This window comes from Sciurus vulgaris (genome assembly GCF_902686455.1).
Source record: "Sciurus vulgaris genome assembly, chromosome: 10".
NCBI classification, from domain to species: Eukaryota; Metazoa; Chordata; class Mammalia; order Rodentia; family Sciuridae; genus Sciurus; species Sciurus vulgaris.
The window spans coordinates 119,285,958-119,311,915 of record NC_136470.1 but is presented as its reverse complement, the minus strand read 5'-3'; the positions used below and the strand labels follow the sequence as shown (position 1 = coordinate 119,311,915).

The following is a 25,958-nucleotide window of genomic DNA, read 5'->3' as shown; positions in this document are numbered from 1 at the left end:
GCAATGACCTCAGGGATATGCAGTGGAATAGTGCATAGAAAGTGCTTGGCAGGGTCCTTGACATGAGGGAGCACTCCGTGTTACCTGAGGCCCTTGTGGAAGTCTTGTCAAGGTGGTGAGAATCCAGGAAATTGTAAGAAGAGTCAGCATTATCTTCAGAGCCAAGGTGGACAGAAAAAAGGTGAAAAGATCAGGAAGGAGCACCCACCTCCGGGGCAATCAGTAAAACACAACTTGGAATTTTGCCTCGAATTTGTGGAGTGTTTTATTTAGTCCAAGCGATTCAAAGTGTAAGCGTGCGCTCCTGCAGGTGTCTGTCCCAATAGTTGCTCTTCTGAGATGATTTTGATGTAACAGTGTTCGTAAATCAGGTCTCTGAAATAATTTGGGCAGCTATTCCAATCTTTATCTTGCCGTTAAAAAAGGCCCCAAAGGTGAGCGAAGGTGAATTGGTGAATCCGCCCAACCAGGCAGGAAGTCGCACGTGCAGAGCCCGCCTGCCTCCGGTGTCTAAGGTGCTGGCTCTGTTCATCTGTTTGTCCCAGCCTCCCTCTGCCCTGTGGAACAGCAGGGCTCTTGGCTTAGGAAAGGAAAAGAGCAGCCCTAGGCGTGCTAGAAACTGGAGTTGGCCGTGACGCTGGGTACGAGCACAGCAAGCCACTCCGCACTGAGCGGAAAATGCCAAATGAAGCAAACGCAGGTCGGTGTCCTCGAAGACTGGAGGCAGAACTCCACATTCTCAGCAGATGGATGAGGGGGGTGACGCTGGGGACACAGGGTGCTCAGAAAGCTGTGTCCTCCTTCTGAGTGAGCGCAGAGGCCCTCCTTGGATTTCTGTTGCCCAAAGGAGGCAGCTGGTAAGCCCCTCTTGCGCCACACCCCACAGTGGGCATGCCAAGGAGAGAGGAGACTGCTGGCTCTCCAGAACGGGCGCCAAACTTTAAGACGCCGCCTTCAGCCTCTCTTTCATTAACTCCTCTGTACATTCCCAAGATGTCACACTCCGTTATCCACCAACCAGTGGAGGTTGAGTCATAAATAATAAAAATAATGACTTTCCATGGCTACTTAGATAAGCTATCCAACATCACTAGCTAGAAAGCAGCAGAACTGGAACGCCAATGTAGATCTGCCCAGCTCCAAAGCCCCCATGAGCTTTTTCATTTATTCCCATAGTTTATCACTAACCAGTGTAAATTACAAAGTAGCATTTTTAATGCAAAGCTGAATTGGCGTTGACCTTGCTCATGTTTTATTGATTTTGTTCCCTTGATTTTTCTTTTTTGGTTTTGTTTTATACAGAAATAATAGAGGCAACCTAACATCTTCTTGCCGAGAAATAGCCTTGGTTATCTTCCCTCAGGGTTTGTATTCTGAATTTGCTTTAAAAATATGATGTGGCTTCTTAAAAAGTATCAGTGTAACTGTCAACCTCCCCAAACCAGGACCTTTCGAACTCAGTGTCTAGGAAGTGTCCCCTCCTGACCTTCCTTTCAACCTCAACCGTGTCAAATGAACCCATTATCTAAGACCAGTAGTAGCCCCAGAGCTTCAACACTGCTTTTCTTGGAGGTACTTTCTCTTCTCCAAGTTCAAGGGATAGTTACAACTATATAAACCTTTTCTTCTTTGCCCTGGGGCTGTTCCTTAGTGTATTTTCTACAAAGTTCTGAGGACACCTGTTAAAACCAAGATCTTCCTGCTTTCTGTCATGTTAAGTGGAGCAGAGAAATCTGCAACCCTTGGAGGAATCAGGCGGTCTGGAGCAACTCTGACCCTTATTCATGAAGGAGGGTTCACATACCATCTTCCCTCCAGGCAGTGGTTCTTAAACTCTAGCACGCCTCAGGATCACGTGGAAACATTGTACTACAGAGTGCTGGGTCTGCCCCCAGAGTTTCTGATTCAGAAGATCTGCTGAAGGACTCCATCTTTGTATTTCTGAATTCCCAGGTGATGCTGATTCTGCTGGACCAGAGACCATATTTTGGAAACCCCTGGGCCTACTAATGAACGGTGGACTCAGTATCTTGTTTTCATTTGAAAAGAACTAATGATTTAGGAAATTTTCTGGAGCAATTAAGGAGGACTAAGAAAACTTCTAAAGGCAGGGGAAAAATGCTTCATAAAGTTTACAGTCCTGCAAGGGCTTGAAGCTTATGTTCTTGAGGGAAATCTTGATTGCCCAGGTTTGTTTTCCCCCATTAAATGTAGCTGGATGCACCTATTATCCAGACCATTGGTTTCTTTCCTGACGCAGATGAATGTTAGGATTATGTCAACCCAGGGGCCATTAAAAGGACTAGCAGATTGCATGCTGTCATGATCAATGGGACTTTGGTTTAGGGTCAATATGACCCCAATTGGTGGGCACTGGGGGTATAATGATGCCAAGAGTACTATCTAAATTCGATGTAATGCCCACAGCAAGATTCCAAGGTTAGCATTTTGTTGTATGATATCTAATACCCTCATGGCTTGAAATTGATGGTCCAGGGAAGTCAAATTTACACATCATAGCAGGCAACTCATTTCCTTCCAGCTTCTCATATGTAAAGCTTTCCCTGACTTTGCAGAATCACTGCAAGCAACAGTCACATGTGTGATGAATGATATCATAAGTAAACCACATCATCTCCACTCCTATGGCTAAGCCCGGGGATCCCAGGAAGAAGTGCTACTTTCTACTCTCCTGCTCATGGACAGGTGGTATAGAGTAGTTGAAGGTGACCAGTTCCCCAGTTCTCCAAGAAGAATATTCTTACCTTTGGCTTTGCTACCTTTGGCAGGCAAAGAATCCTCTTATGATCAGATCCCAGGAAACTCTCTCTGCTTTCCCTGAAGTTCTCCTTTTATACCTTTAAATTTCCTTTAGACTCTCTGAACTGGAGTCCTGAGTCCTACATCTTGGATCTACCACCAACTCCCTATGTGGCTTTGGACAATTTACTTAACCTCTTTGTGATATGGTCCCTTACCCGTAGATGAGTTCATCTCTGAATTCCTTTCAGATCTAATAATTAGTGCTTCTCATCCATCTCTTACCTTTTACCTTTCTAAAATAAAGCATCTTTTCCTATATTCCCATTCCTTTTCAGGATGCTCCCCACCCCTCCATCCCTTCTCATCTATGATTTAACATGAGGATACTTAGCATTTCCCTCAGGCTAAAAAACAGATGTCATCCAATCACAGATGGTATCCTCCTACCTCAGCACTCCCCCTAGGGAAAGCAATCCTTGCCCCTATTTGATTTCAAAGAGAGTTGTGAAAAGATACATTCAGTAGCAATTTAAATGGGCCCTGTTTTTAGGCCCTATTTCACATGCTTGGGCAGTTATACAATCTCTCTCTTAGCCTCATATTGGTGCAGGGGAGGAGGGCAAGAGAGCTGGCACTGAAGGACCTACTATGTCAATGCTAAAATGCAGCTCTCAGTATTTGCCTTGTTCTTAACCTTCTAAGCCAGGCTGGTGCAGGATACTTGGTCCCCAGCCTACCCCACACAAGCCACCTGGGATTAAAGGCAGCTGCCTGAGACTCCCATCATAGCTCCCACTTATCTTGTTTCCAACCAACTTTCATTCCAATCTCACTTCCACCCAGCTCAGAACTCCTGGATGTAAATCCAACCTGGATCCCTGTCTCCACAGTGTTGGCTCACACCCTTCCCACCGAGCAGCCTTGTCTCACCTCTCTCTACAAATGCAGTCTGGCTGCACCTACTCAACGACCAGTATCCCACCTGTCTTAGATAAAAATATCCTGTCCTTGTCCCAGCCCTAGGCAGAGACCCTACAGTACCATGAAGGAACTATATCAATGTGCCATATTTGCAGAAGTTCATTAACCAAAAAGCCTAGTCATCAAATAATGAATTTGATCCCAAACCAATTCTCTACCCAATCTTTCTATTTACTGAAATAAGATTGTTCAACTACTTATAATGTTTACTACATTGTGAAGATTTCTGAATTACTTTTGTTTGTTTAGGCTGTATATGAAATTTAGTGAGTAATAACCATAAACTTTTGTGAATATAAAAGTCTTCTAAAAGGGCAGAAACACATGGTACCAACTATTAAAATACTTACTTCTTCAAAGGTCAAAGGCCTAGAAGGCTGTTTTTATGTTCATAGTGATGACATCTAAGTTGTAGGTTTATGGGTGATTTGTAGGGTCACATCTGTGTTTCTCCATAGGACATTTTATCACATCTAAGCTCAGAAAAAAATTGTAGTAAAAACATCATAATAAGGCCCGTGTGACTGACTTCAAAACACTCACCCTCAAATGAAGGAGTAAGGCATACATGCATTGTATAAATTCTTCAACTTTAGAACTTTGAAAACCTGCAAGGCATTTCAATCTGGGAAATTTGTGAGGAATCCTTTTGGGTGAGGGATTTGCTGAGGTTTTCGAAAAGCCATTTTGCAGATACTTCGGATAAAGCCTCAGTGTTCACTCCTTGCCCACGGGGAGGAGAGTCGGCGTGGCTAATCTGATTCTCATTTTCTTAATATTATTTTTGATGACAGAAGAGACCTCGGAGGGCATGGAGCACTAATAACAGAGAAGTTAGGGGAGAACCACTGAATCTGCAAAGAGGTTCCGCGATCCCCCCAAAGCCTAGGACCAGCTTAAGCCTAAATTCAGAGATTATTTGTGTCTTGAATTATCTTAATGAAGTTTAGATGGAGAAAAACAATAACTGCTTAGTTTACAAAATCATTCCCAAGAGTCTTGGTTTCAGATCCAAGGACAAAATGAGGCCAGGTTTGAATTAATTAACTTTGTTTTAGATGGAACAGGAGCCTGAGACTCCTCCGTACACCAACGCAGATCAGCAAAGGTACCTACTCCTGAGCCCAGCCCTGAGGGGGGCCCAAGGGAGCTGATCCCTGTGCCTCAGTCCCTCTTCCTGGTGCAGGTGTCCAGAGGAGACTCAAGTCAGGCACCCCCCCTCGCCAGTCATCAGAAACAAAGGAGCAGAAATCCTCCAAACTCTCTCTCCCCACTGAGATTCAAACCAGGAGAGCTGGTGTTAATGTGCTGACAGGGCCCCAGTGGATTCAGGAAAGCTTGAAATGAGGAAGAAGACAAAGTAGTGCTGACTTTACCCACACCATCAGGAGTCCCTGTACTGCTCTCTGGCACTCCTGGCTCCTGCTTAAACACCTCTGTCTGAGCACAGGAGTGTCGCCCCTTCTAGAAGGGTCACCTAGGGCGGCTCCACTAAGAGTTGCTCACAGGTCAGGTATTGTGAGCTTGGTGCTATCAACCATACCAACACCATCCTCAATAAGCTAAGATGACAAGCCAGTGGCACAGCAGAAGTTCAACACCAGGCCTTTGGCTTCACAGAGCACTCAGCGGCTCTTCCTGAGCTGCACTGCCTCTGGGCCTCTGTTTCATATGCTCAATGAGAAGATGCCCTTTCAGAACCCCCAAGTCTTCTCTTCCAACCGACTTCCTCATCAGTGGTCATTTGAACAGAGGAGACTGATTTTCAGGGACCTTGTTGCATTCCAGATACTTGTTAAATGAGGCAACTCCACTTGATTAGGAGATAAAGTCCGAGAACGCAATGGATTCCCCCTAGATCACACTGACTGCAAGTTGCAGACCTGCAATTCAAATTAATCTGATCTGAACACCTGCCTTCCCATTACACCACATTGCTTGTCAAAGTGCATTCTCACAACCCTTTGTAGATCTGAAAAGCAGAGTAGTGATTCCTCCTAAATGCCATCATTAAATAACTGCTTTCAAGAGGTCCAGCATGAAGCATCCTTCCCCACAGGTGTTAAATCGATGCCTCGATCTGGAAAGTCTTTCTCTCAGCTCAGAAGGATCTGTGACACCCATTTGCAAGTGGCCATCCATTATGAATGTTTATCCGAAATACTTCTGGAGCAAATATCTAAGCAACTCATAGCAGTTAGGTCTGTTCTTCTCTTCACATGAATCTATTTTGCTCATTAGCCATTGAGGACAACAATAATATGTCTGTGATATGTATTCTTTCATTCATCTAATTCATGAATAATGCACTTATTGCATCATGATGATGACTCTAATAATTAATAATAATAATAATAATAATGGAATACTACTGCCAGACCCTCTGCTGAAAGCTTTGAGCCAATTATCTGAATTAATTCTCACAAAACCCCCAAGGGTAAGTGCCATTATTTTCTCATTTTTCTGCTAGTCACCTAAATCTTGAGATAATTTACTTCCAGTTACTTAGGTAGACACCATTTTCTTTTTAAAAATTTTTCATTTGCTCTTTTTAGTTACACATGACCATAGAATTCATTTTGACATATTATACATACATGAAGTATAACTTCCCATTCTTGTGGTTGTAGATGATGTGGAGTTACACTGGTCATGTATTCATATAAGAACATAGGAAAGTCATGTCTGATTCATTCTATTGTCTCCTATTCCCATCACCTCTCCCTTCCTTTCATTCTCCTTTGTCTGATCCAGTGAACTTCTATTCCTCCCTCCCCACTCCCTTATTGTGTGTTAGCATCTGCATATCAGAAAGAACATTTGACCTTTGATTTTTGGGGGGATTGTCTTATTTCACTTAGCATAATAGTCTCCAGTTTTATCTATTCACCAGCAAATGCTATAATTTCATTCTTCTTTATGGCTGAATAATATTCCATTGTGTATATACCACATTTTCTTTATCCAGTTATCTGTTGAAAGTCACCTAGGTTGATTCCATAGTTTAACTATTGTAAATTCAGCTGATGTGAACATTGATGTGACTGCATCACTGTATTATGCTGACTTTAAGTCCTTTGGTATATGAGGCGCACATCATTTTCAAGTGGGGAAACCCAAGTTAAATCCAGACTTTCTGACTTTTAAGCAATCCTGTGCCTTGGCCAGTTTGCAACAACATTTTTACCAGCACTTTTAACACAAGATACAAGAATGGCTGGTCACTGGGAAGCACTCTGTCAAGCCTGCATCGTCAGGGTCCACAGGGTGGGGTCTTATGTCTTCAGGTCCCCAAGCTCAAAAGACATTGGACTGTGGCTGCTGCAATCTCTTGCTCCCAAGACCCTCCCTTCATTCTGTGGAGCTTCAGGGGCCACAGGTCTGGCTCCTCTTCCTCACACTCAGGGTTTCCTCCATATGACATGAGTTTGAGCCAAGCCAGACTTTCCATCCCTCCATTGCATGTCTTTCAGGAAATGGCTTTGTTGGTTTTCTGTATGTGCAGGCAATATGGGATTTGCAAAAACTATTTAGAAATATAAAGAAAAAATAAAATCACCCTAATCCCACCATTGAGAGATGACTACTAAACACTCTGGTGCATAATCCTACAGATTTTTTTCTTATGATACAGATACATATACTCCTTTTTTTCACTTTATTTTTACATATACTTCTTTTATCTTTGTGTGTATATATTATATATATCTATACATGTGTGTGTGTGTGTGTGTGCGCGCACACACACGTATTATGTAAGTACACACATACACTGAGATTTTTATAAGGAATCGATTCATGAAATCATGGTGACCAAGAAGTCCCAAGATCTTCAGTTGGCAATTGGAGACCCAGGACAGATGATGGGGTCCTTCCAGTCCACATTAAAGACCTGGCAAGTAGGACTCGACCGTGTTAGTCGCAGTCAGAGCCCAAAGACCCAAGAACCCAGAGATCCTGGGATGCAAGTTTTAGTCCAAGCCTGAGTTCACGCCGGAAGAACAATGTCTCAGCTGAAGACACACCAAGATTGAATTCTGTCTTACTCAGGCTGTGTGTTCCCTTGAGCCATCAAGGAATTGGATGAAGCCTGCGACACTGGAGAAGGTGATTGGCTTTACTTATTCTACCGTTTCCAATATTCATTTCATCCAGTAACCTCATGGACACTCCAGAAAAAAATGCTTAATCATAAATCTGGGCACCCTGTGGCCCAGGCAAATAAACACAGAATTAAACATTACACCCCTCAAGGTGAAGGTTCACCTTCAAACATCACATCCTCACACGACAAAGTCCTAAGGAAGGGAGGGCAAAAACGTGTACCCTTGTACCCTTTCCTTATGAAGGAAGGAAATGTTTATTTCCAGAAGCTTCCAGTAGCTATCTTCTCCAATTCCACTGGCCAGGACAGGGTTGTATGAACAGGCCCTGGCTTTGAGAGAAGCTGGGATAGTGAGTCTCCCTAGGGGAGACCGGATCAGCAGTAAGAAGAATGAGGAATGGTTATTGGGTACACAACCAGGAGTGTCTGCCAAGACTCCTGCTTGCCTTCCTACTCTCTGCCTCTGCCCATGCCCAGTATGCTTTTTGTCCCTGCTTCCACCCCTACTCCAATTTAAAAAAAAAAAAAAAAGATTTTCAGAAAACTTCCCTGATTTTTTTCCTTCCTCCTCACATGAGAACTTTGGAATCCTCTGCTCTCACCCTACCTCATTCCAACTGTAAGATTTTTGGATATAAACGTGGATCTGATATTCAGTCAGTTCACCCCAGTTTACTCATCTTGGTTGCTTAAGGCAACTATCCATTCTGACTGGGCCAGCATTCGCTTTGATTGGGTGATGCCTTCACTGACTCACTTGCTAAGTCTTTTATTTTTTATTTTTTAAATTATTTTATTTTATTTGTTCTAATTAGTTATACATAACAGTAGAATGCACTTATACATTTTGATAGATCATACATAAATGGAGTATAATCTCATTTTTCTGATTTGTACGTATTGCAGGATCACATCAGTCATGCAGTCGTACATGTACATGAGCTAGTAATGTCTGTTTCAGTCTACTCTCCTTCCTACCTCCATACCCCTTCCTGCCCTTCACTCCCCTCTACCTAATATAAAGTAACTCTGTTCTTCCCTCTCCACCCCCATTGTGATTTTTGGCCTATTTCACTTAGCATGATATTCTCTAATTCCATCCATTTACCAGCAAATGCCATAATTTCATTCTTCTTTAAAGCTGAGTAATATTCATACACACACACACCACATACATTTTCTTTATCCAGTCATCTGTTGAAGGGCATCTAGGTTATGTTAACTGTTTTAAATACTGTCTTCATGTACTTTTTATATCCCACTGGGATATACAAACAATAAACCAAGAAAATTAGTAGAATTTATAATATATTAGATAGTGATAAGTGCTAAGGAGAAAAATTGAAGCAACAACTGGAAATGAGAACTATTAGAAGAATGAGCATCACAGAGCTTCCATGAGAAGAGTCAGGGTACAGATGTGACAGAAGTGAGAGCAGGTCCTGTCTTGGTCTGTTTCCTTTTGCTATAACAAGTCCTGTGTTACAGTGTGGAAATGAGCTGCCCCCCGCACCCTGCAAAGCTCCTGTGTTATGTACTGATACTCAGAAGTGGAATGATCAGATTATGAGAGCTACAACTTAATCCTGCCTCCTAGTTTGAATGGACTAACTGGGTGGTAACTGAGGGCAGGTAAGCCACGGCTGGAAAACTGACTAACACAACCTGAGACTGAATAGTTTCAAAAGAGTGGAAGTTTACTCTGTCCACAGTTCTGGAGGGTGGGAAGTGCAAGGGCACGGTACTGGCATCTGGTGAGGGCCTTTGAGCCAAATCATCCCCGGTGGAAGGGAGAAGGGCAAGAAAGAGTGAGAGCAAGAGAACAAGAGTAGGTCATACTCACTTTTTTTGGGGGGGTGGAGGTACCAGGATTAAATCCAGGGGTGCTTTGCCACTGAGTTACATCCCCCTTTATTTTTTTCAGTACTGGGGCATTGAGCCACATCCCCATCCCCAGTCTTTTTTTTTTCCTTTTTTTTTTTTTTTTTTTTTTGAGACAGGATCTTCACTAAGTTGCTTTGGTCCTCTCAGTTACTGAGGCTGGCTTTGAATTTTCGATCCTCCTGCCTCAGCCTCCTGAGCCGCTGGAATTACCGGCATGTACCACTACACCCAACCAAATTCGCTTTAATAATAAGCCCACTTTCATGACAACTAACCACCGCCATTGAAACAACATGAATCCGTGCACAGCCCCCATGACCCAAACTTCTCTTATTAAGCCCTATCTCCCAATAGTGTTGTGGTGGGAATGAAGTTTCCAAAACATGAACTTTGGGGGACATTATTTAAGCCAAAGCAGGTGTTATGTGAATATCTGGAGCAAGAGCATTCCTGGCAGAGGCAATAACAAAGGCAAAGGCCCTGAGGTCAGAGTGCACTTTGGGCTTTCAGAGGAAGAGCAAGGAGGGCAGAGCGAATGGGGGCAAGGGTCGGATTACGTTCCAGTATGTCAGGATGGCAAGGTGGGTCTGGTGGGCACGAGGGTCAGACTTGAAGGACCACACTGGAAATTCTGAGTAACACGAGAAACTGTTGGAAGATTTTAAAGAGAAGAATTATCATCTGACTTGAGTTGTAACAGGATCACTGTGATGAGACTAGATTATGAGGGACGGGGAGGTAAAGGAAAATGATGGTTAAGTGGGTATCCTAATAATCTGAGGGGTGGGGGGGAGTGGCAGCAGTGAGGAAGGTGAGAAGTGACCAGATTCAGTGTCTACTTTGAAGAGAAGACAGGATGTGTCCACATGTTGGATTTGGCATGTGAGGAGAGAAGGTCTCCCATCCAGCCCCCAGGTTTTTCTTTAGCAGCTGGAATGGTGTGGGCATTGGCTGGGATGGGGCAGCCGTGGGAGCTTAGGACAGAGGGCTTCCCAGGAGCTGTCTTGACATGTAAGGTTTTGGTGCCCACAAAATGTCAGAGGGACGGTGGACAGTCTGGTGCATGCTTCAAGCTCCCTTTCCGGGCTCATTCTCACACCATCCTGTGACAAGTGTTCAGCAACAGGACAGTGGCTCTCAGATTCTCTTTCCAGCCCAGTCAGAAGAGGGTGCCTACCGTCGGACGTGACTTGTTTTTTTGTAAGGCCCTGACTTCCTGGGAGGCAAGCCCAGGCCACCAGAGCTTATATTTTAGCCAGTGTTTGGTATGAAGTCTTACTTTTCCCCCTGAGGTAGGGAAGCTAGCAAGGCCTCCCTGTTTTGCTGGTGTCTGTGTTGAGTGCCTTGGGGGTGCTTTTGGGGCTGCCCCTGTCCTGCTCTGATTGTTCCTGAGTGGGGCATGCAGGTTGTAGCCTTCCTGGTCCCTGGGGATGAGCATCCTGGAGGGGTCTTCTTGGCCCTTCCTCCTCCTGGTCCTCTCTGTTAGAACATCTGGCTGCTCTACCAGGTGGCTTGTTGCTGAGTGACGTGGGGACTGCCAGCCCTCTCTTCATTGCTCTTCAACAAAACCTCCCTGGCTGTGACAAGGCATCTAGATAAGAACGTCTCCAAGTTTATTTCAAGTAAAAACCATTCCTCCCAGGCAGGGTTTTCCTCCTCAGCTCGTTTCTCTCGTTGGGCAGAACCTGTGTACAGGGTAGAGACAGCTCTGTTAAGAGATAGGTAGCTGCTAGGGAAGACATCCGGGCCTGAGAGACCAGTCTGGAAGTCATCAGTTTGTGCATTTATTTACAACCATGAGATTGAGTGAACTGCCCTACACAGAGAAAACAAAGCAATCCAAGAAGAAGCCTCGGATGAGGCCAACATGCAGAGCTGAGCTAAGGCATTTAGCTCTCCTCTCCTGAGACCAGAGCAGGAACACGGCTCCCATCAGCCACAGGCCAGCTCCATCTGACGTACAGGGACAGTTTGAGCCTCACTACCTTGGAGACTTATCCTCCTATGACTTGGATATAAATGTGCTTCTTCCATTCATCAGGTGTAAATATGCTTCCTCTCAAGAATTCCTTTGGCTCCGTGGGTGGGAGATAAGAAGAATCCCTTCCTATCCTGACTGTGCTTGCTATCTTGAAGCAGAATCAGGGCAGGCAACTTTGACATTCATGGTTGATGTGGAGAGAGGTACTGGGGTATGACGGATAAAGCAAATAAAGGCTGGAGCAGAAAACCCGACTCCAGGTTCAGCAGTGCAAGGAGCTGAATGTGTAACCTGGGCAGGTCTCTTAACTTCCTCAAGTATCATTTTCTTTGCTTTTAAAATGAAGTCATTGATTGTATCTACCTTGGCAATGGTGTTGAGTTCTAAAACGTAAGTGGCATAAGGTAATTAAGGTAGCATGTAGTAGATGCTCAATAAACATAAGCTTCTTTCTTTAGTAACCACAGGGGGCAGGGAAACAAAATCTGAGTCCACCAAGGAATTCCTATTGTAGTTGTTCCTTCTCTATCAAACTATCTACCTTCCTGTAGTCAGATTCTTTTAAGGCTACCCAGAATTTTTTTTTTTTAATCAGGTATGGTAAAACATGCAGACATGGAAACTGTTATGAAAGAAGAAATTTATTTTTATTCTCAGTTCCCTAGAAACAGGAAGCAGGGCACACCATGCAGATCCACCAGGGTCAGTCAGGAGGCAGAGGGAGAAGGGGAGACAGGAGCAAGAGTTTTATTGTCATTTTTTGTGGGAAGGAATAGGTGAGGCAGAGTAGGGAGGTGTAGGATTCGTTTGAGTAATTTCAGAGGGCTCTAGGGCCAAAGGACTGTTTTTCCTTCCCTGGCCTTGGGGTAACTGGGGCAGGAGAACAGTGGGCCTGAGGGTAAAAGCTGGATAAAGAAGGTGGTTTGGGTATGGGCTCTACGTCATTGGTTTGCATATGAAAGTCACACACAAAGATAATTATATCACTAGCATTGGCTGGCCCTGACGGGGCAAATTCTCCAGGAACAGCAAGGCCCTCGGAAGCCAAAATATGAAAAAACAGAGCAAATAAAAAGTTGGACTAATGCACATATTTTATTTTGTCTGTGAGTTTGCACATGTGCATTGGACCAAGAAAGATGGTTCACATGGGACCAAGCAAAATCAGGAACTGAAAATGAGCCATAGACAATCCATAACCCCTAGACATATCCAGTGGGTAATTAAAAACGATCCACTCTCTAGCTCCCAGAGCCAGTATGTTTTAAGAAATCATCTTTGGATTCAGTTATACAGTTAAAATTCCAAGTTTGGAAGGAACCCTAAGAATTTTAGTTCGTTCCTCGTTCCTTCTGAAAGCACCCAGAAAACCACTCTAGATGTGGGAACAAGAGATTTTAATAGCAGACAGACAGAGCGTCTGCCCTAAAGGGCAAAAGAGAGAGAGTGAGACAAGAGCAAGCAAATGGCAGGGGAAATATTTTTCTTTGATATATTAATTATTTTTTACAGACTTCTTTTTGATTCATTGTACACAAACGGGGGTACATCATTTTGTTTCTATGGTTGTGCACGATGTGGATTCATACCATTCGTGTGATCATACATGTACATAGGGGAATGATGTCTGTCGCATTCCACCATCTTTCATACCCCCCCTCTCTCATTTCCCTCTACGTAATCTAAAGTTCCTCCATTCTTCTCTCACCACCCACCCCCCGCCCCCATTAAATATCATCATCCACTTATCAGGGAAAACATTTGATATTATGGCATTTGCAGATAAATGGATGGAATTGAAGAATATCATGCTGAGTGAAATAAGCCAATCCCAAAAAAACCAAAGCCAAATGTTTTCCCTGATAAGTGGAACTATTCCTAAGTAGTGGAAGTTCACAGGCCAATCCAACCAATGACTGATGAGGAAGTTAACAATCTAGACTGTAAAACGGTGTATGAGGCGGGGGCAGAATGAGGGGGAAAAATGTCTACAGTCTTGCTCCCTTCACCTTCCCTAACCTGTTGCTTGAATCTCTTCTTCCTGCCTGTGTCTTCTTTCTTTCTTTTTTCTTCTCTTTATGGGGTCAGCATCTGCTTGCTTTTGGTCTCTGCCTGTTAATGCCTAAAGAACCTGATGTCTTATTGTACAAGTACAAAACACAGCCCGCCCAACTCCCAGAACAGCAGCCAGAATGAGGTAAATTGTATATGATGGGCTTGCAGAACTGCTATTTATGGCCACAGTGAAGAGCCACTTGTATTTGTCACACACATTGTACATCTGAAGATGAGAATGTGTCTCTGTCTCTCTCTGAGCTGGGGCGGATGAGAATGTGTCTCTGTCTCTCTCTGAGCAAGGCACCCATGTGCCCAACAGCCACCGCCACGCAAGACTGTCTTTCAGGTGCATCCGAGGTTTTCAGCAGAATAAATAGGAACCTTGAGTAGGACGTCACACATTGGACTCCATGATTTGGGATGCATGGCAATGTATCAAGTTTAATGCTGAACTCCTGGGGCTTAGTCAGTGCTGGGAAAATCACGGGCACTCGCTTAAATCTTCCTTCGGTGAATAAGTGACGACATGGAAATTAGTACAGACTGCTGATCAGAAACATTTTGCAAATGTTTACATTAGCTGGATTAAAAAATAAGAAAATAAAGTTTTGGTTGCTCTTCAAAGAAAAGAATCTTCTGGAAGGCCAAGTTAAGGGACTGAGATCACTGATGTTGTAACAAGGAAGCAATATATTTTAGATGATATTTCCTGAACTCTTTAATCTCTTGAGCAAGGGGTCAACATAGAAGACCTGTTTTATAGCTTCAAAATGACAATGAACCTTGAGGATTTAGCAGAAGCTCTCAAAACTCTCTAGCTAGTATTGATTTGCTGCTGCTTTGTAATCATGAGTTTGCAGAGCCCCAGTGCTTGTGAAATGTGTGTGTGTAATAAATATTGATTGCTTGATGATTATTGTAATGGTGCTGTTGATGAGGGGAAATTTTGCCTCTTAGAGATTTGGCCATAACCCACTGGTGGTGGTTGTACCTTAAGAAGGACCTGGTAGCATGAGCTCCTCAGTGTACTACAGAATTAGTGGCGGTGGGAGATGCCTCTAAGTCTTGTTCCTTCATAAAAGAGGTCTATTGCCACATGTATGCATGTATTAAAGACAGAGGAAGTAGAATTAAGAATGGGAAGGAGAAAAACACTTGAAAGGGTGTTCACATCTTATAATAAAGACGTTATCTAGAAACAACAATCTTAGGGTAATTGCCACAATGATTCCTTCTACCCAAGTGGTCATCCACAAATTGAAAATCCATTCAGATTAATATCCTGTTTGCCAATGCTTTTCATTTGTCAGGAACTCTCTCTGATGTTTACATAGGAAGAAGCAAAAATAGGAGGGGGGGGGGGAGTCTATATTTGGAAAGCTTTGTGGTATGTGGAATAGAACCTTCTATCACTCAGCCTACTGCAGGGTAGACACAAGGTTCCCACAATCAGGATTCAAGAAAGAAAGTGCGACTCCTAATTCTGGGTATCTACCCCTACCCTTATGTAGTCAGTTTCAACTTTTAAATTAGCAACTGTTGTAAAGTATTATAAATTCTTTCATTTCCAAAGGAACTCTTTCAGGAACTTGGAAAATGATTGAACAAAATGTCTGGAAATTGGAGCAAAAGGAGTAAGTATTGGGTTCTGAGCCACCTGTGGGAAGAAAGTCCAGGTGTGTTATGTAGTTTGTGACTATCACAGAGGTGACACCCTAGATCTGTGTCTGGGCAAGGCCTAACAAAGCCGTGTGGCCTCACTTGACACGGAGAGAAGGCAGGAGACCTGTGCCACATATTGGAATCCACCCCAGTCTGAAAGAAACCTAGGCATCTCTGCCATTCTGTCTTCTAGCCCCTGAGCTAGGGTTTCATGATAATAAGAATTTGTGGTCACATGGGTCTGGCTTCAGATAAAGCTTAACATTTTAGTAAGATGTTAGGGGAGAGAAGTGGTCGAGAGAGACATCAAGAAAGAATAGAGGCAGGGCCTATGGAAATTGTACAAAATATCAAACACATTCATGAGTTAAAAATTCCTTTACTAATTTGATATACAAATACCAAACACACAGTATGTACATATTTATGTTACTTTGCATAAAGTATGTTGCATGTAAATCAACTTTCCCCATGTGTATTTGGACATTTCTTGTTCTCAAAGAAAGTGTCTTTAAGACATTTAATGGAGAGGTCTAATTTTTTAATACTTTATAATATATTTGGCACATACTCATGTATGCATACTTCATGAGATAGAAAAGGAAAACGTAGAAAGTTTGGAAAATATTAGAGGAGCTAACACATTTATTGGCTGTGTGACTTCTTTAGAGTCTTTAATATGTACTCTGCATTATAACTTTCTAAGAAAAGGATTCAGTGGGAAGATACTTCCAGGAGCTACTTGTAGAGCCAATTTTCATGAACTGAAAAGAAATGCTATCTCAGAGTATGAATCATCCCACACAGAGGACGGGCAGTGATGTGCGATGGGCTGCTGTTAGCTGGCCGTGCCAGGCTGGCTGAGCCTCAGGTCCTCTTCACTGATGCCTAAGTAGTAAGGAGCTGGGCCAGTCCTGTCCCTGAGATCCCAGTTTCCATCATGGCATCTTTGCATGGGATTGCCTCCTGAATGGAATTTTGTTATTCTCTTGTGTTTGTTCGTGCTCGTTTTGTTTTGGTTTTTAGAATTTGCTTCCAGTGTTGGAAGGGATTAGGCTTCACTGACACAACCACGTATACACACATAAAGGCTGAATATCGATATATGTATGTATGAGCCCTGAATCTTGTAGGCACACACGTAGGATGTCCTGGACTTTGGGTGGTGGCATGAAGAACTGCACCAGGAATCGGGACCAAGCTAGATCCAGCAATCAACTGCTAGTGTGTATCCACAGAAATTTGAGAACATCATTTTAACACCCGTGGACCTCGGTTTCCCTCAAAATACAGGAGGAGATGAGGAATGACAGATATGTGATGAAAGAGCCACTCATCCCCCTCCTGCCTGCAGGGCAGGCCTTGCTAAGGTGAGCATTCTTCCCACAAGGTTAGAGGCAGCCAAGAGAACCTTCTGTCACTCAGAACCGAAAGGCAGGACGAACCTGCTGCCATTCCCAGGCTTGATAAACTCTGAGAAGGTAAAACCTAAGATGATTGCTGTCAGCACATGCAGTTAGATCTACCTTTTTTTTCCTGATAGAAGAAAAGTGTCAGGGAGAGGTGAGCACTCCCTCATGAACGACAGAGTGCTGGGGGGGAAAGCAGTGGGCGTAAGGCCGATGTGCTCCTCCCTCCCTTCCCTATGGCCTTTGAGAAGGTCCACTTGGATCCTTTGGACAATTGGGGATTGACTCATATGCAGAATGGCCACTGAATATTCTGAAGGAATCAAGAGAGGGCAAGTTGGAACCTAGGGAAGCTGATCCCAAGCCATGTGATAACTCCCATCACTTTGTCCCTGCATGGGGACACCTATGGTGAGGAGGACTGAGAGGCCTCAGGCAGCTCACCTGCACAGCCTGCTGGCTGGGGAGATGGCAGACTTGGGACGCACATGCAGCATCCTGCAGATGAGTTTCTCGGCACTATTTTCAAACATAAATTATTAAGAAAACCAAGGCTCTCCATCCTTGGACGACCTCTCTGGAGAACTCTGCAGCTGTGACAGGGAGGAGAGATGGTAGGAACATCCTATCAATAACCAACATCTGGGTGAAGTGCAAACTGCTTTATATTCATGTGATATTGGCCTCCAAGCTCCTGTATGCTTAGGATCTGACTACAACTTAGAGTGGCTGCAATCCAACACCTTCCCGCTCCTAATCCTGGTGAGCTCTGCTTGGCTTATAAGGCATTTGATTTAGGACTGAACCTCAAGATTTCTTCTGAGCCCTTCTAAACGGACTCTAGCTCAGCAGAAAGAACTTGAGGAACAAAACATAACAGGAGGAAGAAGAGAAAGTTTGGAGACTGGGAAAGGCTTTGTTGGATATTCAATAGTCACACTGAAAAGACTTTTCAGGTTCTATTGTGCAGCTGAGGGTGTTACAGATTGGTGTTCTCTCAAAAAGCTTTAAGAGTGCTGCGTGTTCAGAGTGGCCTTGCCTGAAATCATTCTGGTGAGATGTTAGCTGAGTAGGCTTGTCCTCTTCAGGAGAGGTGCCATGTCCCAGGAAAGAGCTTTATGGGAAATCCTGATTGTTTCCATCACTTTATAGCTGACTGACTTTGGGGAAGAGGCACATGAGCCTAAGTTTCCTCATGTGTAAAATAGGAATAGTGGTAATTTACGGCTGTTGGGATGTCAAGTGAAGTGTTTGGAAGTGTCTGGTACTCAGTAGGTGTGCCTTATGAGTCATTAACATGGCTGAGGAATAGGGTGCTCTTGCAAAGGGGAATTTGCCACAGGAATCACATATGATTTGCCAGATTTCAAAATCTTAAAAGCCTATATATAATTCATTAATCACAGGTGACCACACTAGACACAATTTCATCTGCCTTGGGATATAGAAGACTTTTCTAGTTTGTCTTTTTTTTTTTTTTTTTTTTAATATCTGAGAGTATTTTAAAGAACATCACAGAAACAGTCAAGGTTCTATCAGGAAAAAAGATGTTGGTGAAGTGCCCCCATATAGATACATGGGCAAGATCGAAGGGATCATTGGGGGATGCTAAGATGCCCCGGGACTAGCAACAGTGGGATTCTGCTCTTAGTGGGGTCTGGTGGGCAGGCAGAGGTGATATCCTGGAACTTAGCAAGAGCTGGAACTTTGCAGAAAAGGCAGCTAGGAAGGTCTGTAAGTGGAGGGACATAGTCACTGCCGAAATTATAACATGGGGCAGGGAGAGAGAGAGAAAATTACACCAGCGTCTCTCTTTCCGCACCTCTGATCTCCTGTGCCTCCCCATTGACTGAAGGAGGGAGAACTGGCAATGAAACCTGAATAAAACAATCCCTGCAGGCCAGTCATCTGGGACACAGCGGAGTAGAAATATCTGGAGATGCAAAGGAGATGCACCACAGTTACTAATTCTCAAGAAGGGTGTGGGCCAGCTAATGAAGTCCTTAGTTAGATAAAACATCCAAACAAACCAACCTTTTCCATTATGTGGTCATGTCATTCAGTCATCATGTCCAGTGTTGAGGTGAGCAGCAAAATGACAACTTCCAAAGATGCAGGACACAATGTGGTTCAGAGATTGGGGTACGGCTCAGGTTCCTGGCCGCCATCTACTTGGAGCTGAGTCATAACAGTTAGTAATAATAATGTCACCAGTTCTAAACTTAACTATGCCCTGGAATCATCTGGGTAGATTTTTTTTTTTCAGTACCAGGGATCCAACTCAGGGCCTTGTGCTTGCGAGGCAAGCACTCTACCAGCTGAGCTATCTCCCCAGCCCATCTGGGTAGATTTTTAAGATGCCAATGCCTATGTTCCACCCACAGAGATTCTAATTCTTTTGGGGTCTGGAGATTCCCAGGTGGTTTCAATATGCATCAAAGTTTGAGAAGTACTGGTACATATTAAAATCAGCTAGGAATCTCCAGACTATTTAAATAATCATGTGCATACCATACAAGATTTCATTGCAGGGACATAGAGTGGACAAAGGCTAAAACAGTGCTGTCCATGTGTGGCTATTGAAATTAAAATTTAAAATTCAGTTCCTCAGTCCAACTAGCCACATTTCAAGTGCTAAATAGCCACAAGTGACTGGTGGCTACCATCTAGATCATGCAAAACATTTTGGAAAGTCCTAGCATACAGCACTGGGTCTGTGGTAGGAACCCAAAACTAAATGTCTTGGGCTTAAGGTAGAAAAATGGAGCAGAAATCAGGAACCTCAGTCTTACAAGCTGAATGCTCACACCGGGGGGAAGGAACCCCTGCAGAGGACATGATGCATCCAGCACTGGAAGACATATTTGAGACCCATGCCTATCTGCCAGTCCAGTCAGGATTGGCTCAGCCTCTGCGTGGATGGAGACAGCAGCCTAGAGGGATTAGGAAAGTCATTGAAGGAAGTAGAAGACTTAGAACGCATGGCTGGCTCTGGAGAACTCTCTAAAGGCACCAACAGGGCGGTGTTCATTTCATTAACTTCTGAACAACATGCTCAGGCAGGGTGGTGCATTTCTGCTGCTTGCTTTGGACCACACAAGCCCCAGACTCTGTCTAGGGGTGAAAGGAATGATGAGCTCCAGGTCCTCCAGTGGGCTGATCCTAGGGCTCCAAAATAGGGAACCCCACTGGCACCAGCAGCCCTGTTATGGAGAACCAGGTTAAGTACACTGCAGGATCAAGAGAGGGCTCAATGAATTGAATTGGGTTTAGTCTCATCTAGAGTGCTTGAGGGGTTTACTCCATGGTGGGCCAAGAATGCCTTTTTGGAGATAGGTCCCTGAGAGGTTCCTGGCTGGATGTTTCATGAGAGGCAGGAGGTACATGAGTTTGCTAGAGCTGCTATAACTAAGTACCACAAACCGGGTGGCTTAAACAATAAAAAATTATTCTCTCACTCTTGTGGAGGCTAAACGTCTGAACTCTGTGTGTCACATAGTGCCACACACAGATGAAATCCAGAAATTGAGTAATTTTTTTTCTGCTGGCTCAGTGATTTATTATCTAAGCTTTATATGGTTTCATAGGTCTTCTTGGAAGTTATATGATTTGAAAAATTGCCTGTAATAAATCCTTTATTTTTTAACATAAAGTTATCTGTTCTTTATTCAGGGAAAATTAGTTTTCCACCCTTACTAAATATATATTGAAGAAATGCTTGAAGAATATCAGTTTGAAGGAATATCTAATTATGATCCTGCCTGGAGGGCCTGGGCATATTTCTCTGGCCTGTGATAGCATTCTTCACCAGGACCCTGGGACCCTTGGGATGAGGGTCTGTACTTCTCCAGGAAATCTCAGAGTGTCCAGTGACTGGCACCAATTTCTGGCTCCTCCCTCCAGTGCCTCCCCATTAATAGCATTGCATTATTTAGCCCTCATTTCTCTTACCACTTCACCTGTGGCAGAGCCAGCCCTTGAGAGTCCTAGAGGGTAGTGCCCATTGTGTGCCTGGTCTTGAACTGGTCATTGGTGGCCCAGGGACCTTGTCCAACACACCACCTAATTTCTGTGGGCAGCGTTCAGGGCCTCACTATTTCCAACGTGTCCAGTGGACAAGCCAGATCTCCAGAGACACAACTGCAGTCTTGCTCATTGACTTTCCCCTACAGCTCCACATTTTGTTTGCTCTCTTATGTGTTACTTTGAACATCAGGGTTTACGAGGAAAAGCTTCAAATTTGCATGATGATATAACCTGGGGATTAATCAAGTAGGCTGTGGAGTGAAACTGCTTGGTTCAAATCCACCTCAGCTACTTTCAAATTGGAAAAGTTATGGAGTATTTTTATCTCCCAGTAGGAGGAGATAAACAAGTACCTACTTGGTAGTGTCACCATAAGGATGAAAATTAAGTGCCTGTCAAAAGATTTGAATAGCCAGTTCATCATTAAGATATACAGATGGCAAATAGGCATATGAAAAGATTCTTAACATTATTGGTTTTAGGAAAATACAAATTAAAACCACCATGATACCATCTCATCCCTATCAGAACCTAAAAAGTTAAACACACTTAGGTCACTCCTAGGAATTTACCCAAGAGAAGAGGAAATATATGTCTATGCAAAGGCTTATAGGTGAATATACACAGTAACTTTACATGTAATAGGCAAAATCTGGAAGCAACCCAAATGTCCATCAGTGAAATACTACTCAGCAATAAAAGTGATGAACTGTAGATATACTACAATGGATAAATCTCAAAATAATTACATTGAGTGAAAGCAAAACAGGACTATACACGAGGTACCATTGATACAATGATACAGAGAATATCAACAATAATCTATAGTGGCGGAAAGCAAATCAATAGTTTCTTGCGAATGGGGGAGTTGGGCCAGAGCAAGGGGTTATAAACAAGAGCAAAGAAACTTGGGAGAGGGGGTTGGATATGTTCACTGTCTTGATTGTGGTGATGGTTTCATGCACACATATCAAAATATATTGAATTTTTAAAAGTGTAGGTTATGTCAGTTATACTTCAATACTATCGTATTTTTTCAGTGAGTGTCTTCTGAAAGTATTAGTTATCATAAATGTTCTCACTGTACCAAAAATATTTTAAATAAATTTTGTAAAACAGCATCTCACCCAAAGCAATATTCAATGATAGCTTCTATCACCATCCCACCATAACACTGCTACTTCAGCCCCCTCTCTTTCTAAGGATGTTTATGAATAAATAGGAATTAAGGGGAACAGCCAGGCTTCAAGGTCAGAAGCCTGAGTTCAAGGGCACACTCTGACATCCAGTGCCTTGTGCTGACCTTGAATTTTTATATGTAAAATAATATAAAGGTACACCACATGAATGTTCTAAGAATTAAACTTTTTAAATGGATACAAGCATGTTCTGCAAACTATAAAGCAAAGTGAACATCTCATTCATTATGACTAAGAAAGAGAAGAGATATGCTTCATGGTTTTTGCAGACTGGGTAACAGAGGGCCAGCAAGATTAAAATAAACTTTGACCAAAAAACAAAAACCAAAAAACCCTCACCTCACACAGGAGCAAGGGGTAGACCCCACAGTTTCTTATTTTTCCTAGACTGATATCCCTACCCTATACTCACTCACTGTTGTGGTTTAGATATGAGCTATACCCCAAAAGCTCATGTGTGAGTCAATACAAGGAGGTTCGGAGGTGAAATGAGTAGAATATGAGAGTCGGAACCTAATCGGTGGATTAACCCACTGATATGGATTAACTGGGTAATAATAGTAGGTAGGTGGGATGTGGCTGGAGGAAGTAGGTCACTGGGCATGTGCTTTTAGGGTTTGTATTTTGTCCTGGTGGGTAGCGCTCTCTCGGCTTCCTGTTGTCCTGCCTTGAGATGCTTTCCTCTGCCACAGCCTTCCTCCATCATGTTCTGCGCCCCCTCTGGCCCAGTGGCAGAGGGAATGTCTGAAACTATGAGCCAAAATAAACTTTTCCTCCTCTGAGTTTTTCTTGTAAGATCCTGGTCACAGCGATGCCTAGCCAACTAAAACACTCACTGAATAGAATCATCTGGGGGTGAAAACAGGAATCGATTTTCATTTTTATTTGTTGATACCAGGGATTGAACCCAGGGCACTTAACCACTGAGCCACATCCCCAGTCCTTTTTATATTTTATTTAGAGACAGAGTCTCACTAAGTTACTTAGGGCCTTGCTAAGTCACTGAGGCTGGCTTTGAACTCATGATCCTCCTGCCTCAGCCTCCCAAGCCACTGAAATTACAGGCATGTGCCATCATGCCCACCCCCAGCAGGAATTGATTTTTAAAGAAAATTCCCCCAAGAGAGGAGGAAAGGAAAAGTTGAGGTACTGGGGAATGAAATTAACGAAATTCTATTGTTATATTGTGTGCATGTCTGAAGCGGTAATAATGAATTCCACTATTTTATATAATTATAATGCACCAATAAAAAAAGACCAGAAAGAAAGAAAGCTCCTCCGGTTGATTCTGCTGCAGCTGGTAGCACCAGTTAAGTGGAAGATCTTTTGAAAGGAACTGTCTTGACCTTGAGACCTCTCAATGAGAAATATGAGCCGTCCTCGTCTGTCATTCAACAAAACCTGGCTTCAGCCTGCAGTGAAAGACAGGGCATCTCCCCTAATGACAGGAATGTGGAACACTTTGAAACATCTTAATATGCTCATGGTATCCCAAGTCCCTTCCTTCTCCTTTCCTTGGCACTTGTTCTTTTCCTGAGCACTTACGCTCTTAGGGTTCTTACTGGCCAGAGATTATCCTTGGATATTGTCTGTCTTGGTAATACAAATGTGTATTGCTTAATTTCTTTCCATCTTCTCATTTCCTAAATAATAATAATAATAATAATAATAATAATAATAAAAGCAAAAACAACAACAACAACAAAAAACCTACATGCCGGCAACTCACCTTGGATAGCATGAGGCTTGATGACAACCTGAACTTTATATTTATGTGGGAATGCCTTTTGAAAATCAAGGATAGCAGCAGAATTGGTGCACATCATGTATTTGTGCCATTTGGGGGTAGTTACAGCAGAGTAACAAAGACTGTAGTTTCTATCTCCTACCTCTTATCATTTGAAACTTCCCAGGACTCTCTTCTGTCAGTCACAAGGAGAGAAGATATATTTTCTGTGTCCTGAGGATGTCAAATCCACTTATAACTTATTTCTTGGGGGTTATTTTGAAATCCTCTATCAAAAGGCACCACATGAATATAATTAAATCTCTTATTTGACTCATTATTCCATTCATTTGGACCAGCTGTGCAAAAATGCCTCGGGGGAATGTGGGGGAGTTCAATGAGAGAGAAGGGTCTGGAAGGAACTAGGAAACTACAGAGTGGCTGTTCTATCTGAGTGGGGTGGTCACCAATTGTCGCCCTGTAGGATTGTAGCCCAAGTTGCCAGATATTCTTCTTTATTTCCAAAGGTAGGGCTATTGAAACACCCCTTTATGTGTTGGCAAATTAAGAAAAAACTATTTAAGGTAAATGAGATACTTCTAAGTCGACTTATACTTGTGGACTATGAGTTTGTGACCTCTGATGTATACCATTATTTAAAACTGCCTTCTCCAAACAACTGAAAAAAATACTTATGTTAATGCAGTAAATCCTGGTACTCACACAGCCAGAAGCATAATTGGGACTAGCCCCGCCCCCACCAAATTAATATTATATATTTATACATAATTTTATATATGAATATAAAAATTAGCTAAAAGAGAGAGCCTGGGTCTTCATGGGAAGCCAGGATAGTTAATAACTATTGCTATGAACAGTAACTCAAAATCCTAATCAACAGTAGGCTGGAGAATGGATTTCAGACTGGAGGTGGTTTTCTGTCTGCCTGGTTTGGATAGGGACATAATAGGAACTATGTTCTTCTCCTTAGAACCTGGGTTGTCTCTTCCCACCTGCCCCCCAGGTGTTTCTTTAAAGGACAGTTCCTTCTCACAGAGCTCTACATACCAATGAGAATGGCCAGAGTCAGAATGAAAACATTGTGCTTCAGAGTGTTGGGGGAGGCTGGAGGCTCTGATTTTCTTCACTGGGCAACATGGGAATGTATGATTGGTCAAGGACTGCCTTCTATTTATTTTATTGGGAGACTGTTTCCCTTTACTCATTTGAAAGTAAGAGAAATGACTTCATAGGTATGCTAACAAATGGCACTTGGGAAGTATCCAAGAAACTCCATTTCCTTTTGAAAGCCAATAGAATATACACGTTCCAGCTGATTGGTAAACTATACAGGATGGGTGTCTCCAGTTGAATGACGCAATAGGATCTTGGATTTTCTATCACTTGGTCCTTAAAGGTCTCTTAGAATATAAATGGTTTTGTGTATTTTTATGTGTAACATACAGAGGAAAAGAACCTTAGTGGTAAGGATCCCAGCAGAAAACAGATGGCTTAACCCTTTAGGTTAAACTCCCTACGGAGGAATTCTTCATGGGGACAGGGGCAGGGAGCCAACGAAGACAAGTGAGGCATTGGAAACCTCAGGGATAGCAACAACAGAAAGTCATGGCCACCCCTCAATCTGAAGGGTGGAGAGAGGGGGGGAGGACTGTGCAACCAAGTCCAGCAAATGCTCCCTTGGTGGAAGGCAGTCTGCTAGCAGTGTCCATGTGTGGAGGGGTGCCTGCTCCTCCCTGTCCTCCCAGTCTCTCATCTTCTGCTGTCTCCAACCAGAACCCAGAGGACAAGAGAGCCCAGGAAATTCAGCCCATAGAGGTCAGCCTCCTGGGTCTCAGAGTAGGATCAAGGTGGCAGATGTGGATCTGGAAGAAGAGAACACGAGTTATCACAGAAGTTATCACAGAAGATGAAGGAGTCACAGCTCATGAAATGTTAGAGCAGGAAGTGACTTTTCATCCTCTAATCTTCTAATTTTTATTTTGCTTATGAAGAAACTGATGTCTAAGGAATTTGAAATGAGTAGACATTATGTACCCAAGTAAGGGCATACTTGAAACCAGAGGCAGTGTTATCTTCACACTCCCCTCACGGCCTTTCTACTTCATTAGTTAGGACATTCCTACTAGAGTCGCCTACAATGAGA

At 43.2% G+C, this 25,958-nt stretch overlaps 1 protein-coding gene across 1 annotated transcript in view; it reads left to right on the top strand.

Annotated features, from left to right (window-relative positions):
* CPNE4 (copine 4) overlaps positions 1-25,958 on the top strand; it is a 559,227-nt gene that overhangs the window by 308,852 nt on the left and 224,417 nt on the right. The window lies entirely within an intron of this gene.